General features: G+C 46.5%; 1 protein-coding gene and 1 long non-coding RNA gene across 3 annotated transcripts in view; one reads left to right on the top strand and one right to left on the bottom strand.

The window, feature by feature from the left end:
• Window positions 1–18,321, bottom strand: part of ARHGAP35 (Rho GTPase activating protein 35) — a 119,697-nt gene that overhangs the window by 15,215 nt on the left and 86,161 nt on the right. The gene's annotated exons all lie outside the window — the stretch shown is intronic.
• LOC309617669 overlaps window positions 6–18,321 on the top strand; it is a 42,776-nt gene continuing 24,460 nt past the window's right edge. Inside the window, exon 1 of the long non-coding RNA XR_014238105.1 lies at window positions 6–18,314. This is a non-coding gene — a long non-coding RNA (uncharacterized lncRNA). The remainder of the gene's footprint in view (window positions 18,315–18,321) is intronic.

Below are 18,321 nucleotides of genomic sequence, written 5' to 3'. Positions count from 1 at the left end.
TGAGAAGAAACAAGCAGGTGTCTTAGGAGCAGGAAGTGGAGAGCAGAGAATGAGGAGGACTGCACTTGAGGAAAGAAGGGGAGAGTCCATGAGGCACCCACTGGGAGAGAGGAACAGGGCTAAAGCACTCTTGACTTGCCTAGGTGCTTCAACCCACTTTTGCCCATTTTCTTTTTCACTTAAAAATGTAAAAATATTTGTTTTTTGTAAAAATTAAAATGATACAGAAACACATCAGACAAAGATATCTTTTGTCCACATTTTGATGTATACTCTGGAATTTTAATTTTTTTTAACAAAATGGAGAGAATACTGTTTTAACCCACCCATTTCATTTACAAAGTATGTTGTGAACCTAAATCATTAAATGTTTTTTTACAATGTGATTTTAAAGACATCAAAATATACAGTAACTTAAAAATGATCTATTGTTAATCATTTAGGTTTTTCCAAGTTTTCACTGTTAGGAATAACCCACAATTATGTTTTTTGATAGCTAGTTAAGTTTAAAAGATTCTTGGCAGTGTGTATTTCTTACTTTGTGAATTTCCTATTCATGTTCTTGTTCATTTTCCTATAGGAGTGGTTCTTCTCATTTTGTACTTGAATATTAAGGAACTGACTACGTTAATGTTATATATCTTTACATTTTTTCCCTTTTGTTATGTCTTCTAATTTTGTGTACTGAATTTTTTGGAAGTACATAATTCAAAAATTTTAGGTTTTCAAGACCCATCAACTTCTTTCTGATGTCTTCATTTGTTTTTATGGTTAGAGAGGATTTTCCTGTTCCTAGATCAGATATTCTCTATTTCTTCATTCTTTTCTTTCTCTCTCTCTCTCTCTTTCTTTCTTCCTTTCTTTCTCCCTCCCTCCCTCTCTCTCTTTCTTTCTTTTCGTTCTCTCTTTCTTATTTATTCATTCATTCATTCATTCATTTATTTATTGGCTCTGTTGGGTCTTTGTTTCTGTGCAAGGGCTTCCTCTAGTTACGGCAAGCGGGGGCCACTCTTCATCGCGGTGTGCGGGCCTCTCACTGTTGCGGCCTCTCTTGTTGCGGGGCACAGGCTCCAGACACACAGGCTCAGTAGTTGTGGCTCACGGGCCCAGTTGCTCCGTGCATGTGGGATCTTCCCAGACCAGGGCTCGAACCCGTGTCCCCTGAATTGGCAGGCACAGTCTCAACCACTGCGCCACCAGGGAAGCCCTCTTCTATTTCTTCCTTCTTGTTCTTTTACAACTTTTTTTTTTACGTTTAACTCTGTGATTCTTTTGGAACTTACTTGGTGTACAGTGTTAGGTAAGGAAAAAAGCAATGCTAAAATTCAACTAAATAATAACATGGGAGGATATAAAGGACCAAGTGAGAGAATGACTCCCTCCACCCTTCACTCCCCACCCCTCGGCACAGGAAGTACTGTGCAGCTTGCAGTGGACTCCAAGCACTGTCTCTCAGCTTGGTTCTCCTTCTCTCCAGGAAGGAAAGTCCACTGTTGCGCCCCTAAGACCATGGGTCTAAAGGACAATGACGTCACTGTGAAAACCAAGATGGGATCTCATGGCCAAACCAACCCTGGTTCCCTTCTGAAGATCATGGTTTTGAGCAACTCTGACCAGCTGAAGGGGCACTGAGGAAGCACCCTGGAGCCACCACTGAACACCAGAAGGCAGTGCGGACAGTGGAGAGAGGACTAGGCCCCGAAGTCCATTAGGAGGCTCTTGAGAGCCAAGTGTCTCAACGTCAGTTATCACCGTAATTGATGCCTCTGGAGAGGCACCCATCAGGCGAGATAAAAGCAGTCAGCCTGTTTCTGGAGCCCCAGATTGGTGGCAGGTGAACTGTGAAGAACATCAAAGCAAAAGTCATCAATTCCCTAGCCTAAACACTGTTAACTGCACGTGGGCCCTTTCACCCCAGAGAAAAGGGGGTTAACGCACCAGCCTCAAGGACACCCTACTGTGCAATGCCCAGCTACAAGGGAGCTGCGCCATCACTGTACTCGGCACAAGAAGTGCAGACACTATCCAAACTTGAGGCCCTGGACACACCCCAGCCCAGTGGTGGCCTTTCCCACTGCCCTCCCTTTTGGAGTTAATATTTCCTGCATGGTCACCATGTTGTGCACTGGGCTACATGCTTTCCCACATCCACCACTCATTTGTTAGATGAATGATGATGCCATCGAATCCTCAACCCCTTATGGTGGGGCTACTGGATGGAGAGAGAATACAGATGAGAAAAGGGAGATTCAGAAAGGTGAAGTCCGCACCCTAAACTGCACAGCTGGTAAGAGGCAGAGTGGTCTAAGTCCAGGGCCTCTGCTACTCTTCTGCCTCCACACTGTTCCAGAAGACGCTTGACATTCATCCACCATCAGGCTGGGGTCCAGACCACAGTCTCCCCCCGCCAATCCCCTCAAAGAAACATCACATTTGAGTGAAACCCACTGGCCCTCAGTATTCTGGGTAGCCAATTTTGAGATGGTCCATCCCCTCTACTGCTGTCAACCTCCAGAAGTTAGAGGTCAGGATGGCCCCTGTTCACCATCCCTAGTTAGTAATTTTACAATGGTCTCTTTCCTCAGTGACTTTTCTAAACTATTCTCAGACATATTTAAACTTTCTACCTATTTCACATCTCGGGTAACACGTCACATGCTTACACATGAAATCACCCACGTTTTGACAAGCCCTGGGTATGTGTCAACAGATTCAAATCTTCACCCCCTAGGTTTAAAAAAATCACTACACTTTTCTCTTTACCTGAATGTCAGCCCTCTCTAATACAAAGAAAACAATGTTACAAACGGCAGGAGCTTAAAAAGTCCTCGATGAGGTAGCAATGTCCACAGTTCCTGAGCCCCAGTGTGGAGAGGCACTCTCTGAACCGGAGAAGATCCTGACAGCCTCAGGCCATTCATCATCTTCTGGCAACCCCGACCTTCCGCACGGACAGAGGAGTCCTCTGCATTGTCTCCTAATGACCACCTGCCCCGGTATCACAGGCCAGAAAACAAACTGCAAATTAGCTATCGGGAAATTATCGGCGGTGCGGGCCTGCTGAAACCTCACTAGATGGATGATCACAAAAATGGAAGCATCTGAACGCGCAAGGCCAGCTCCACAGCATCAATTAATCATCATCTTAGTATTTCCTGTAATCTGGACATGTGTTTATGTTACGAAATCCCACTTTAAAATAGCAATTCTGCCACTGCTCTCCACAACAACATGGCATAATTTAGGAAAGGTATCATCTGCTTGGCCAGTACAATTTTTCACAACTATTAATTAGACATCAATTAAATAAAAACAAAAATCTTAGAGCAGACTGCAAACTGCAGGCTGCTCGTGAAACAGAGAGCTGGCAACACAGGGGAGAACTAGGGTGCCTGACAGAGCACGGGCAGCTTGCCAAGGAGCCCAAGACCGGAGCAGGGGAAGGGCTGGGGGCCTGGAGCAGGGCCCCAGGCAGAGACGCTGGATTCCAAGGGGTGTGCATCCTGGGACCCACAGACCCACACAGAAACACTCAGGGGCTGACTCTGGCTCACACCTGCCAGCAGAAAGCAGTACCCCCTAGCCACAAGATCTGTTCCACGGCTAGAGGTCCCACTGAGAAAGCTTCAATCTTAAGCTCTGAGGCATCTCTACATACCAGAAATCTCCAAAGACCCATTACCATAGCAGAATCTCGGCAATAGTTCTATTTTTTTTTTTTTTTTTTTTTTTTACAGAGCCCTACTGATTTCTTTGGGAATCTTTTAATCTTTGGGAATAGAACAAGAGAAACAAGTTAACATGTGGGAATAGAACAAGAGACAGTTCAGAATAGCCAAGGCTGCTATCTTCAAAAATCTAAACAATTTCTGTGTAGAACAGTCTTGTTCCAATGGCTCTAGAAAACAGAGCTATGACTAGAATGGGAATGACAGGAAGGCAAATATTGTCTCAATATATAAAATAATAATAGCTACAGCTGTCACTCATTATAAAGGGCCAGAGCTTTTGAACTCCCTTCTCACTGGATAGCCATCTGTCTGGGATGCTGTTTAAAAAGATTAATACCTGGTCTAAGAAGACAGCTAATAACACCAGTAATAAACCATTTATTGAACGCTTGCTGTGTGTGAGGCACATAATGCTAAGTCCTTACCGTGCATTTTTACATCAGTTCTCACAATAGCTCCTTCAGAGAGATTATTACTAATCTCATTTTACAGATGGGAATGCAGAGGCTAAGAGCCAAAGTAACATGCACGAGGTCAGAGAGCTAGTGAATTGCAATCTGAACCCCATCTGCTTCCAGAGCCTGTGTTCTTCTACTACTGCGTTTTAAGTCACTAGTTTTCAAACTTGAGCGTGCAGCAGAATCACCTGGAGGGCTGGTTATAATATAGATTACAGGGCTGCACCTGTAGGGTTTCTGATTCTGTTGGTTGGGAGTGGGCCCCCAAAATCTGCATTTCCAACACATTCCCAGGTGACGCTGATGCTGCTGGCCCAGGAACCATATTGTGAGAACCGCCACCACCCTAGAAGACGGCCCAGGCCTCTAAGGTCCCTCTGACTCCTAAAATCTATGATTCAATAACATTGGGGGGCAATATACAAGGAAAAATAAATACCAGATACTTCAGGGACAAAGCATCTCCAAAAAGTATTAAAACTGGTGCTTTTTATTTGTTAGCAAGCCTCTACACATTATTTAAACCACGGCCATGTGTGATTTTTCAAAAGGACATTAAAAAAGAGAAAAGCAAAGAGGCCTTATTTTTTCTTTCAATAAATATTTACTGGGCTTCCCTGGTGGCGCAGTGGTTAAGAATCCACCTGCCAATGCAAGGGACACGGGTTCGAGCCCTGGTCTGGGAAGATCCCACACGCCGCAGAGCAACTAAGCCCGTGCGCCACAACTACTGAGTCTGCGCTCTAGAGCCCATGTGCCACAACTACTGAGCCTGCGCTCTAGAGCCCACGAGCCACAACTACTGAAGCCCACGCACCTAGAGCCCATGCTCCGCAACAAGAGAAGCCACCACAATGAGAAGCCCATGCACCGCAACGAAGAGTAGCCCCCACTCGCCGCAACTAGAGAAAGCCCGTGCGCAGCAACAAAGACCTAATGCAGCCAAAAATAAAAATAAATAAAATAAAATAAATAAATTAAAAAAAAAAAATTTACTGAGCACCCAACATGGCAGGTAAGATCCTTCACAGAGCTTTCAGCTGTGGTCTTCCTCAAAACCATTTTGGTGACAGAAGGCTAGATGACCCAGCAATGCCAGCCACGAGGCGTTCCCTATGGGCTAAGAACTGGCATATTTTACCCTTGACTTCCCCGTCACAGCGGCCGAGAGATGCCTGTGGCACCTGCCACACCAGGGGCACCAGGAGAATGGACAGGTGACCTGCAGGAGCTTGGAAACCGAGAGGAGAACCACCTTCTGCTCTGGTACGTGTCTGATTTTCTGAAACGTCCAAAAAAGTTTTTATTCCTGGATCCCAAGCACCACTTCTCGGCACCGGCATTCTTGGCCTGAAGTCTTTCCGTAGTCTGCCCCGGCCAGGCTTCGCCCCTGACCGGTCACACCAGGACTCAGTTCCTCCTAAGTTTCCTTTCTAGCAACAAATCAATACTTCCTCCAAGACAAACTCTGACTTGTTTATTTTTCACTTTCTATATTTAGATATAAAACTCAGCACTTTAGTCCTTAAAAAATTTTTTTAATCGGTGCTGCCAGTGCTGCAAAACGCCCCACATCAGACAGGCTTTAACTACTAAACTACTTCTGTCAACTTTTAAGGAAATGCATCTAATAGACCATTCTCCTTTTCTTTCCTGTATCCCAGAGGTAAGTCTCAGGCAGGCTAAGTTTCAAGGCCAGAGGGGTGCTGAGAACTCTGGGAGAAAAGGAAACCCCGTCGAGCATAAAGTCCAAATTGTCTTGAAGGGGGCCGACCTCTCTGGGTCAAATGCCAACAGTGTCACTGCAGTCTGTCTCCTCCTGAGGGTCACACTGCAGCACCCCCGCCGCGACGGAAGGTGAAAGGCCTGGGGTGTGGCTGACGCTTAGCGTGGAATCACAAGCCACTCACCGGCTGTAAGATCCTGGGCGATCGCGCTTCCTTTCCTCTTCTGCACAACAGAGAACAGTCCCCACCGTACACCCTGGTGGGGTGCACTGAACGAGGTCTTAGCACAGGGCTAAGGGAGCAGCTATTATCCTAACGATCTAAGTGGAAAGCAAGCTAGCAAGTGGAGGAGCACCTGAATTTTGCTGTCAGGGAGAGCCGGGTTCGGAATCTGACTCTTAACTTCTGCACATCTGACTCTACAGTGGATTAACCCCCACCTTCTTAGACTACTGCAAGGAACAAATGAGAACCTACGTAAAGCCCACAGCAGAATGCCTTCCCCCTGCCCTTTCTCTACATTTTAACAAGCTTCAACAGCAGCGCCTCCCTGTAGGCATGGCCTGCTCTGAGGGCCCGGCCAAAACAGGCCAGTTGGCAGAAAAATATTAAAAACACACACGGGCTTTGACACCAAAGTAACCTCAGTTTTGATCCTGGCTCTGTCTTACAGCTGCTGGGCGACTGAGGACAAATCACTCCACCTCTCAAAGCCTTGGTTCCTCATCAAATACAGGGTTGTTTATTAATGACTATCAAGATGTTGTGAATACTGAGATTACACATATGAAAGCAAGTAATACAAATGGCTGGCACACTGAAATAATAATGATAATAATAAAACAATAATAATAACAGTTAACTTTTGCTGAGGGCTTAACTATGTGCCAGGCACTTTCCTAAGCTCTGCACTAGAATTATCATAGTGAATCCACCCAATAATTCCTTGAGGTAAATATTATTATTTTTATTCCCATTTTACAGAGAGCAAATAGAGGCTCAGAGAGGCTAAGCCCAAGGCCACAGAGCTGTGTGTACACGATGGGGGGAGCAGGCTCTGAACTGGCTCACTCGAGTCTCTGTCTTGGATGACTGTGCACTTATTTGTATTCACTTTTTCACATCTTTATTGGAGTACAATTGCTTTACAATGGTGTGTTAGTTTCTACTGTACAACAAAGTGAACCAGCTATATGCATACCTATATCCCCATATCCCCTCCCTCTTGAGCCTCCTTCCCACCTTGACTGTGCATTTAAACAGCATGCTACTCCCTCCAATGTTAATTCCCTGTTCCCTTATCCTTTAAATATTACATGTAGGCTTTATCCTATAAATGCCAGATTCATTACGGGTTAGAAGGATTTTCCATTCCTCCCTTGTTTACTCATACGCATTCATCTCTTCATTCACACCCCACTCAGTGTTCTCATCTGTCAGTTGGAGGATAAGCAGGGAGAGCCAGAGAAAAAATGCTGCCTCCTCTCTCGACAGACAGCAGCCAATGGACAGTGTCCGTGCTTTATTCCTATGATGAAGTTCTACTATTGATAACATTAAAGAATCCCCACTAGATCTCCCTGTTGCCTTCCTGTTTTGGATGTGCTTGGAATGATTTTCTGGCTCTTCTATTACTTGAACACTAGGGTCACTCTGGCCCCTCCAGTGCCCCTTTGTTAGCTGTCTTCCCTTGGTAATTCCCTCCCCAATCAAGATCTGTTTCTGGCAATGCCAGACCTCCTTTCTCCCCATGACAGAATGCCACTAGCACTCTATTATGACTGCCTGACCGGGTGTTAGCCCCACAACTAGGCATTGTGGCTTTATAAATTTCCAACACCATTGCATGTACACACGGCCACGTCATAAATCTCAAGGCTGAGGAGGAAGGGAGAAGAGATCTGAAAGGGAAGAGATGAAAATATCACACCAAGTCTGGGGCATCATATGGCTCTAGCATCTGGCTGATCCTTTATAAGCTACCCATGTATTTACTGTCATTAACTGTGAAAGAGGGCTTCTGGACCCTGCTCTGAGCCAAATGAGGGGCTCTGTTTTTCTCCTGACTTTCAAGAAAACGCATAGCCCAATATATGTGTTTAAGAGAACCACTATGACACAGTGAACCTTAGGCCAGCCCAGAGTTAATACTGCTCTTTCTGGGCAGCACGGGATGGAGGGGAGAGGAGCGTGACCTATAACTGAGGTGAGCAGACTGTACTCTGCAAAGCAGCAACGAATGTTCGAAGCCAAGAGCAGCTGGGAGACCCTACTGCCAAGAATGCGAGCGTCCTTCGGGCTCCAAGTGTGACTTCGCTAGCACACTCAAGCCCAGTGGCACGGGGGTGATGGCAGTGTGACTCGGAGGCGAGCTAGTGCCACTGCAATGGGGGGGGGGGTCCTCACTGACTAAACAAAGAGCCACCAACAAAGAAACAGTCAAACTAACACACAGGTACAATATACCCCCCCCATGCATACAATGCCAACTTCCCTTCCACAGCAGGCCCCCAAGTAAAGCCCCTTGAGGTCATAGGCAGATTCCTCTCAAGCATTAATGAGGGCAGAGGTTACCTTCTTTCTGGTTCCTCATTCCCAATGAATCACGAAAGGTTCTGTGATGTCACCAATCACAGCCCAGTGTCCCTCCTTTCCTGGCCTCTCTTTCCTCACTAAGAAAGTACACTTCATAGGTTAAAAGGCTGTTAACACTCTGGCATTAAATCTGATCGTGGTCCCCACCAGCCACCAGCCTACAATCTGTGCTCTGCATCTAGGATACAACACAAAGTTGTCCACATGTGGCCTGGGTGGCCTGCATCACCACCTGATCCTGCGGCCCGCCCCCAACCCACTTCACTCCAATCACGATGGCCTTTCAGAGCCTCGAAGCGTGAGCCCCTCCTGCCTCCGAGCCTTCCTATAGGTTGTTCCTTCTACTTCTACCTCCACCTTTTTGGCTGGCTAAACATTGCTCCCTCAGAGGTCTCCACTGACCCCCAGATCTAAATTAAGTCAGTTATGATAATAAAAACTGCTTACATTTATGCAATCCTCATATTTTGGGCCAGGCACAGTGATAAGCGTTTTACATGCATTATCTCTGAAACCCTTACGACAGCCCCATGAGTTGTATACTACCATTATGACTATTCCCATACAGACGCCAAAGCCCGTGTCTAACCACCGCACTACACGACCCCCATACTTTCTCTATATAGCACTGGGCAAAACTTGAAAGTTACTGTACAGCTGTGTGATTATTCGCTGCATGCTGGTCCCCCAAGGAGAGAACAGGCATGTTTTCCGATTACCGTTCTATGTACTTGGACTTGGCACAGTAACTCGTGCCTGGAGAAGGCATTCAGTAACTATCCACAGAAAGGAGGGAAGGAGGAACACATGCCTGAAAATAAAAGTGCAGTCTCTCTGGCTGAAGAGAGGAAGGAAGCAGACTGAAGTAGTTTGTTCTCAACCACCCTCGTGCCTCAAGGCATACTGGCAGGCCTTCCAGCCCACAGAATATGGGAGAGAGAAAGCCTCAGGCCTGGCCAGCACAGAAAAGGTGCTTCATACACAAGCGCACCCAACTCCTCCCTTCCTTTACGGACTGGTTTCCCTGCCTCCGCTACTCCCTAAAGAAGTCATGGGGACTGAGTGAATTCCTGATCTCACCAGGGCAAGCCATCTGCTGTTCTACATGTGGTCTCTAGATCTGGCCTGCTCACTTTTCCAGAGCAGGGCAACGGCTTCGCTTTGCCTGGGATCCCCCCCAAGAGGGCTGCACCCTTTCCCAGAAGCTGGACAGAAACACGCAGGCACGCGCACGCCCCCCATGAGAGGGAGAGGGAGGGAGAGCGCGAGGGCCCTCGGTGGAGAGCGGGTGCGGCTCCGCAGGGCGGCTGTGGCAGGACAGCCTGCTGTGCTGCCTGTCGGGGCAAAAGCAGTCTCATCTCCTCTGCGCCGGCGAAGGGCGAGCGGTCTGTCCACCAAAGCTCACTGCTGTGGAGAGGGAGAGTGCAACGGGACAGCCGGGCAAGGCAGGCCTGTCGGAACTGTCTTGGGGATTTGGGCTTCCACCCAGATGGTTTCTGTCTTGGGTGGAAGGGCGGGATTACTCTGTGAAACAGGCTTCACTTCGCTTTGGCTGCTGGGCTCTCCAGGCAGCTTGCCAGGGCATGCTGTTCCGATCAGGGCACTGGGTCCCGAGGAAATCCGCTAGCACTGCCGAGTCACAAGCTACATGAACGCTGCTTATCTGAAAGAGCCCAAAGTGGAGCTGACTGCCTGCTTTTATGGCAAGAAGGCATTTCTGGAATGCAAATGACTTGTGTTTAACTTATAAGCAAGCAGAATACAGGAGGGTGGTGAGAAATGGGCACATGGGAAGTAGTCCAAAAATGTGGAGAAAGCTTTGTTTTAAAACTATTTGGATAACGAGAAAGCAACTAGCTAACCTAGAATTATAGGGGGAGGGAGAGATTAAGTAACACAGAACCCCCATAAAATCATAGCATATGAAACCACATACCTCATATTTTAGCACTTTACCATCAATTCAAAGCAGCATAAATATGGCAGTTACTCACATAAAGCCCGTTGGTATATTCGAGCTGTAACTAACTGCACCTATTAAACTATTATAGCGATAGATGGGAGCATCTCTACTGAAATTAGCTGCCTTTTCTGGAAGACACAATTACAGAGACCTAGGCTGACTGCTGGGGAATAACTGACTAGACTTAACAGCTCTAGCCCCACCGATTCCCTTCCCGGATAACTGTGGAAAGTGGCTGTGATAAATGTGGATGGAAATATGGAGGCTTTTTTTAGGGCAGTCCCAAGTGGGAAGGAACTTGGTAAAGTTCTGAATCGGTTCAGTCTGATGCTACAAAGCTCACAGCTTTGCCAGCCTGAAGCGCAGAAGAAAGGGCTGGAATGTGGGTCCTTTCCATTCTGATGGCTGTTGAGTGGCCTCTGCCCAAAGAACTCCAGGATCTGTTCCCTCTCTTATAAAAAGGGATTAATGCTGCCCTCTAAGTCACGGGAGAGCAGCTAAGAAGGCAGGTAGGTGCTCTAAGAAGAAAAAGCCCCGCCTGAGCACAGCCCTCCCGGCAGGGCAAGAGGCGCACTGGCCCGGGGTGGGGCTCTTCCCGCTGCTCCTTCCCAGCCTCAGGTCACGGGCCAATTCAGCCCTAGGTGTGCACAGAGGGGCCAAGGAAGTCCACTGGCAAGGTTTTAAACGCAGGAACCCTGTAGGGAGGGCAGGGACAGTGTCGTATAAAGGAAATATATATTTGGTCTTTGTCCCTAGTTCCTGGTACAGAGCTCCTAAAACCCTCAGGAATTTCCTGAGTGACAGGAGTGTCTTTTGTTATTCATAACAAGCCCCTTGTTACCCGATACCTGAGTTTATGATAATGAGGTGGACTCTTGGTGGGGGGGCCCTAGATAGCTTCAGGATGGGGGCTAGTCACCAGAAAGACCCAGCCTTGATGAAAGAGTAGAACTTTCAGCCCCACCCCCACCTCCAGGGAGGGTAGAGGGGCTGGAGATTGAACTCAGTCACCAATGGTCAATGATTAATCAATCATGCCTATTTAATGGAACCTTTATATAAAAACCCTAAACAACAGGGTTCGGAGAGCTTCCACGTTGGTGAACACATCGAGGGTGGCGTGCCCAGAGTGGGCATGGAAGCTCTGTGTCCCTTACCCCATACTTTGCCCTAGGCATCTCTTCCATTTGGCTGTTCCGGAGTTGTATGCTTTATAGTAAACTGTAATAGTAAGACAGTTGAACCCTGAACACCGTGGGGGTTAGGGGTGCTGAATCTCGACACAGTTGAAAATCCGCCCATAACTTATAGTCGATGCCCCATATCTGCGGTTCTTCTGTATCAGTGGTCCAGCATCCACAGATTCAACCAAACGCAGACTGGGGAGTACGGCTGTACTTACTATTGAAAAAGATTTGAGTATAAGTGGACCCACGCCAGTTCAAACTGTGTTGTTCAAGGATCAACTGCATAGCATTTTCCTGAGTTCTGTGAGTTGTTCTAATAAATTATTGAACCTGGGGGGAGGTTGTGGGAACCCCCGACTTTCTGACCAAGTCAGACAGAGTGTGCACAGCCCACGGACTTGCAACTGGCGTGGTGAAGTGAGGGTGGTTCTGTGGGATTGAGCCCTAAACCTGTAGAGCCTGACGATAACTCTGGGTGGTTAGTGCCAGAACTGGGTGGCAGGACACCTGGTTGGTGGCAGAGAATTGACGTGGTATTGGAAAAGACCCCACACAGTTGGTGTCAGGAGGGGAAAAAACCCTCCCGTGCAGTCAGAGGGAGGGGATACTGGTGCAGAAGACCAGAGTCCGACATCAGCTGCCCCATCCCACTGCTCCATTAGTTGGCAGGGCCCAACTGACCTGTCTTCTTTGGGCTTCAAATTACCCCAGTGAAGGGAGGCGATGTGGCCAAAAGGGTAACAAGGGCTCTGGGCTAGAGTCCCAGCTCCAATCTCCATCTTTCTGAATCCTCTTTTCCTTTTCAGAAAATTGGAAATTACATCCTTCTCAGAAGACTGCTATGAGAATGGGATGAGACTCATGGAAACACTCAGCACTGGGCCTGGCAACGTGAGGTCCTAATTGGCACTTGGCACGTGTTCTCTCTTAATATGCACAACTACCCTTGCAAGGAAGCCAAGGAAACACAGACTCAGAGAAGGTAAGGAACGTACTGAGGGTCACGCCTGCCTTGCCGCCCACAGGTGCCGCAGAAGGCTCTGTGCCGCACGCTAGGGCTAAATAAAGAGCATTTCCCAATTAGATTAAGCAGCCTGGGAGTTCACCAACAGCTGTAGGAAATCAGCTCGAGAAAGAGTCTGGCCTTTTGTCCTGCTGTCTCCCATCAGGGCAACACTGTAATTTGCTCTCAGTTCGTTATAAAGCTGAAATATATGCATATTACTTATTCCGAACACTTAGCAGCCATTTTCCATTTACTAGTTTGGTGGGGTTTTTTGGAAGGCAGTTCCAGGAAAGACTGGGTTGGTGTTTTCTGAGGAATGGTACACCACACATCAAAGTGTTCACTGACACTGGCGTCTGTTTCTCGCGGTCACTGAACACACAAGGGAGACAGATGTGTGCTGAGCCATCTCTCTGTGGGGAGGGATAAAACCGAGGCAGTTATTAAACTCCAGCACCCAGGAGGGTTGTCTATTTTCAATCTGTAATATGGAGGTGAGATACTGAAAATAAAGCCAGGAGCTAATGTTACCACATTAAAAGTTTTATTAGCTGCTATTACTGCTGTTTGTCATGAGTATACGAGATCAGTGACTATTCTGGAAAGGATCCAATGGGAGGGGATGGGCACACAGTAAAACTGGAGGTGGGCTACAAGCAGTTTGGGCCACCAAGTCGCATGGAATCACTGGGAAGCTATGAGGCCTCCTGTCTTGGAGAGCTGGGAAGAGAAAACTATTTGATCTAGTCTCAATCACTTCAATGCTACTCATCCTTCAAGTCCTAACAAATCTATCTCCCAGCCCTCACTGATCTCTCTTTTGCCAGCTCTAAGAGGTTTAGGGTCAAATCTTTTAATCTTTATTGGATCATAAACTCCTTGAGGACAAAGGTGTGCCATCATCTCCGCTTGCTCTGGATCATATGGAAGGTATTCCACCAACACTCACAGTACAGTAGCTGCACAGTAGTCTCTAACCTTTGGGGAGGAGGAGACTCCTCTTACTTTGATACCCTAATGAAGGCTGTAGATTCTGGTGCATCCACATTGTGCGTGCACGCACACACACATACAATCTCACCAACAGCTGTAGGAAATCAGGGGTTCACACGCCTCCAGAAGCCTATCCACAGTCCCTAGGTTATGCGCCCCTAAGTAAAAATAAACCCACACAGTTCTTCAAGTCACAGATTCCAGGGGTTTGAGAACCTGCTTTTCCGCAATTTCCCTGCTCTGACCGTACTAGGTCCCTTAAACAACAAATATTTACGTAAACTCCAAAGATAGCTCTTGTGGCAGCAGCACCCTACAGCATTCAAAGGGAAACAAAATTTTATGCAATCAATTTAAGAGCCTGGGCAGGGAAAAAGAGAAGCAAGAGAAGCAAAAAAAGCAAAAGTGTAGACAGACTTGCCAAGAAGTGATCAATCCTCAAGAATTCATCTTGCATCTAGTGTCTATTTCCTTATCTGCCCTAATCTAACTAATTTAGCACATCGGACAAAAAAATCACTTATTCCTTCAATAAATACCCAAGTGCCTACTGCACGTCAGGTGCTGTGCCAGGTGATGGCAAAGAAGAGACAGTCTTCTGCTCTTGAGTTCCTTAGTGTAGCAGCGTTGCAGGAAACAAAGCAGCAAAGTGACAAAGACAATGAATGCAGCGTGGTGACAACAGGGCTGCGTTACCAGTAGTAGACAGCCTACCGGTTCTGCCAGTAGTGACACCTTCCCTTGCCTTGGGCAGGTGGGCGGCTGGGTATTCAGGGAAGGATTCCTGAAAATGGAGATAAACTCAGAAGCCAAATCCAACCCAAGAATACTTGTAGCAAAGAGATCTAACAATGGCACAAGTAGATCTTTTTCAGAGGGCAAGGAGAGAAAATTGATTGCTTCTTTGAGGCTGACAACACCCCACAGACAACAGTTCATTCAACTGTTAGACAGTCAAGCTCTCTGTCTTTACATCCTTGAAGGAAGCGTGTTCGCTAACAGTCTGCCCATTGCTGCTCAGATTAGCCTGGATGTAAATGTTCACTTAGAGTCACAGAGACTCCAACGCTGTCTCCGCCCAGTCTGCTGGCTCCCGGTAGCTGAACAATAGCTCGAGCAGTCCCAGGGTGCATCAGGGAGAAGAGAAATCACCAGGTAATGAGGAATCTTTGTCAGAGCAGGTCTCTGCTCTAAGGACCTCTGAAATGATACAGGCTGCAGTGGACTGAAACACTTAAGGTGCCAAATCCCCTGGGGTAAAACATCTATCCACCTATCTTCCATTTATTAGTATCATCATAATTATTATAACAGCTTTTTTTCTTTTTTTTTGGCCGTGCTGCGTGGCTTGCAGGATCTTAGTTCCCCGACCAGGGATCGAAGCCAGGCCACAGCAGTGAAAGCGCTGAGTCTTAACCACTGGACCGCCAGGGAATTCCCTTATTTTTGAACTCTAAACTCTAAAGTGATTTATAGACAATTCCCCCAACTCAGAAAAGGTGCACCTGAATCTTCATGGCCAGCCGCACCCCCCTCGGGACACCAAGTCTCCCATTAGCCCTGGCAGCCTGATTCACTCGCTTTCTTTCCCCCTGCTCTGCTGACTCGCAGCTCCCTTCCTTCTGAGCCCCTCTATGTAAGTACCCTACCTCGAAAGTTTCACATTCCCTGGTCTGTTAGCAATACACCCTCTACCCCTCACACTAAGAACACAGGGAAATAAGTGCTCACTCAGATGTTGCAACCTTGCTCAAGACCTTAGTATTATATGCATCTTTTTACTTCTCCGTTTCTTTAGATACAATTCTACGTTTCCACTGAATGGCACTTTGAGGAAAGAGGTCTTCTGAATGTCTCTACACCATTCATTCGTTCATAATCATTTATTAGAGCCCTGTGTCTTGGTTTGGAGGATACAATGATGAAGACCCAGTCCCTTCCCTCAAGGAACTTAGGATCCATTGAGGAAGGAAGACAATCAGAGCCCAGAGTGTAAGGGTTCACAGAGCACTGCACAGAGCACCACAGAACACAGGGTGGTGGGCACTGGCTCAGAGGGGAGGCCAGAGAAGGACGCCAGGAGGGGACTCTTGAAAGGGAACAGCAAGTAAAGGTACCGCGGGTGAGAAATATCACAAAAGCTTAAGAAGCGGCATGCCGCTCTAATCTGTGCGGCTGAAGTTTCTCATCGTGGATGAAAATGGCTTCCCTGGTGGCGCAGTGGTTGAGAATCTGCCTGCCAATGCAGGGGACACGGGTTCGAGCCCTGGTCTGGGAAGATCCCACATGTCGCGGAGCAACTGGGCCCGTGAGCCACAACTACTGAGCCTGTGCGTCTGGAGCCTGTGCTCCGCAACAAGAGAGGCCGCCATAGTGAGAGGCCCACTCGCCGCAACTAGAGAAAGCCCTTGCACAGAAACGAAGACCCAACACAGCCAAAAATAAATAAATAAATACATAAATTTATTTAAAAAAAGAAAAAGAAAATGGCAAGAGGTGAGGCTAGATGATGGACAGGGGCCAGTCTTGCTGGCAACAGCATTAAACTTTATCCTGGAGGTAATGGAGAGCCACTGAAGAATTTTAAACGTGGGAAGGTGATGTGACCTCATTTATTTTACAAAGATATTTGCAGCAGTGTGGCTAAAGGACTGAACGGACATGAGACCAGAAGGAGAAAGACCAATTACCAAGAGGCTATGATCATACACCAGGAAGAGAGTGAGATTAATTGCAGTGGCAGGGGCCAGATTCAAGACCCACTCAAGTGGTAAAAACAACAGCATCGATTGATTAGGTTGACTGATACGGGAAGGTAACAAGGGAGTGCCCTATATGGGAAGGTAACAAGGGAGTGCCCTCTGAGAGCTTCAGCGAATTCTCTCAGATAAAAACCTTCAAACCCTGCCTTCCCATTGATAACAAGGGTTGATAAGCTTTCTCAAGAGCACCAAAATCCTTTTTCCAAATAAAATCTTAAACTGAACTTTAAGGGTGAAGGACCCAGAATCCTAGTGGCCTGCGTTCCCTGTTTCCACACAGAAAACCTTCCTTAAAATCCTAGGGATCCGAGACAGACAATCTGAAAACCCCTGTCCAAGTCTAAATGCCAGAACCTGACATTCAAAGGATTCTGGGGCAACATAGCTATGTGGTCAACAGCACCTCTCACCTCTACACCTGAATCTTGTTCAGTCCACCTTCCCTACCTAGAAGATTCTTCTCCATCCTTTCTCTGTTACAGAATCCAACTTATCTTTCAGCCCAAGCCCCCAGCCCAGACAAGTACCAAGCCAGCTCAAGGGATTTCCTTCCTTCCCCGACTTCCACCTAATGTTTCAGCCTCATGGACTTGAGGCAAATTCACTGCCGTGAACTATTAACTATTAATTTCCTCTTCCATGTAGCTCTCTTTCCAATGGGACCTGGCCTTAGGCTCAGGATCTCCTCAGCATTGAAAACGCCTGGTACTCAATAGGCCCAGATATTTACAGATTGACAAACTACTTTATTACACTCACCCGACCTCATCAACCTTAGAAAGTAAACACAAACAACAGCAATGACTAATTATGAGAAAAATGAAGAGAAAAAAATACACAGAGATATCATGACCTTGAATTGAAAGACCATACACTACACAAAGATGTTGAACTGCATTTTAAACATAAACCAAATAAAAATCTCAATGGCATGAGGACTTCCCTGGTGGCGCAGTGGTTAAGACTCCACGCTCCCAATGCAGGGGGCCCGGGTTCGATCCCTGGTCAGGGAACTAGATCCCACATGCATGCCGCAACTAAGAGTTCGCATGCCACAACTAAGGAGCCCGCATGCCACAACTAAGACCCGGCACAACCAAAAAAATAAATAAGTAAATATTTTTTTAAACATCTCAATGGAATGGTTAAATGCACTAAAGAAAATAATTCAAAAAGTCACATTAAGATACTTTGTAAAAAAAAAAAAACAGCAAAACTATCTTTAAAAGATCCCATAAAAAATATCACACAGAGGCAGTCTGGAAGGTTACCCTGTAGACCTCGGTGGCTGCTGGGCGTATAAGCTAGGCAATGGGGCTGTAGAAAAATGGAAGCTTTGCTGCCAACTACTTCCTTTACTAACTTGGTCTTGACTATAATCTTCACTAGACTGAGAGCCCTGCTAGGGAAATATGAACTGTCTTATTCATCTTTGAACCTCCAGCACCTAAGGGGAGCTGGCATATAACAGGTTTTTAATTACTCGTTTAGGATAGTGTGAGGCTATAGAATATTCTGGTAAAGAGTTGAAAATGATTAATTCTACCAGTTATTAGAACACATTATAAAATAAGAATTCACGAACCATGATTTTGGTATAAAAACGAGTGTGAAATCTGTAAAACAAACATCTTAGAAAAGACCCAATTTTTAGGATCTAATGGTTGATAAAGTAATTGTCACAAGACACAGAGGATGATACAAAAGGTAGTACTACGATAACTGAATAAAAATTTAGATCCATGCTTCATATTTGGACAGGCTACCAAAGACTTATCAGGACTATGCATTTCTGCAAGTTTTTGAGACTTTTATAGTCTCACCCTGGGTTCATGTTGGCTTATGCCTATTCTACCTTTTCAAAGAATTCACATATTGATCTTAAAGGCCAGGTAGGGA

The sequence above is a fragment of the Balaenoptera borealis genome, assembly GCF_965194805.1.
Source record: "Balaenoptera borealis genome assembly, chromosome: 19".
Lineage (NCBI taxonomy): Eukaryota > Metazoa > Chordata > Mammalia > Artiodactyla > Balaenopteridae > Balaenoptera > Balaenoptera borealis.
This window is presented reverse-complemented; position numbering and strand designations above follow the sequence as displayed.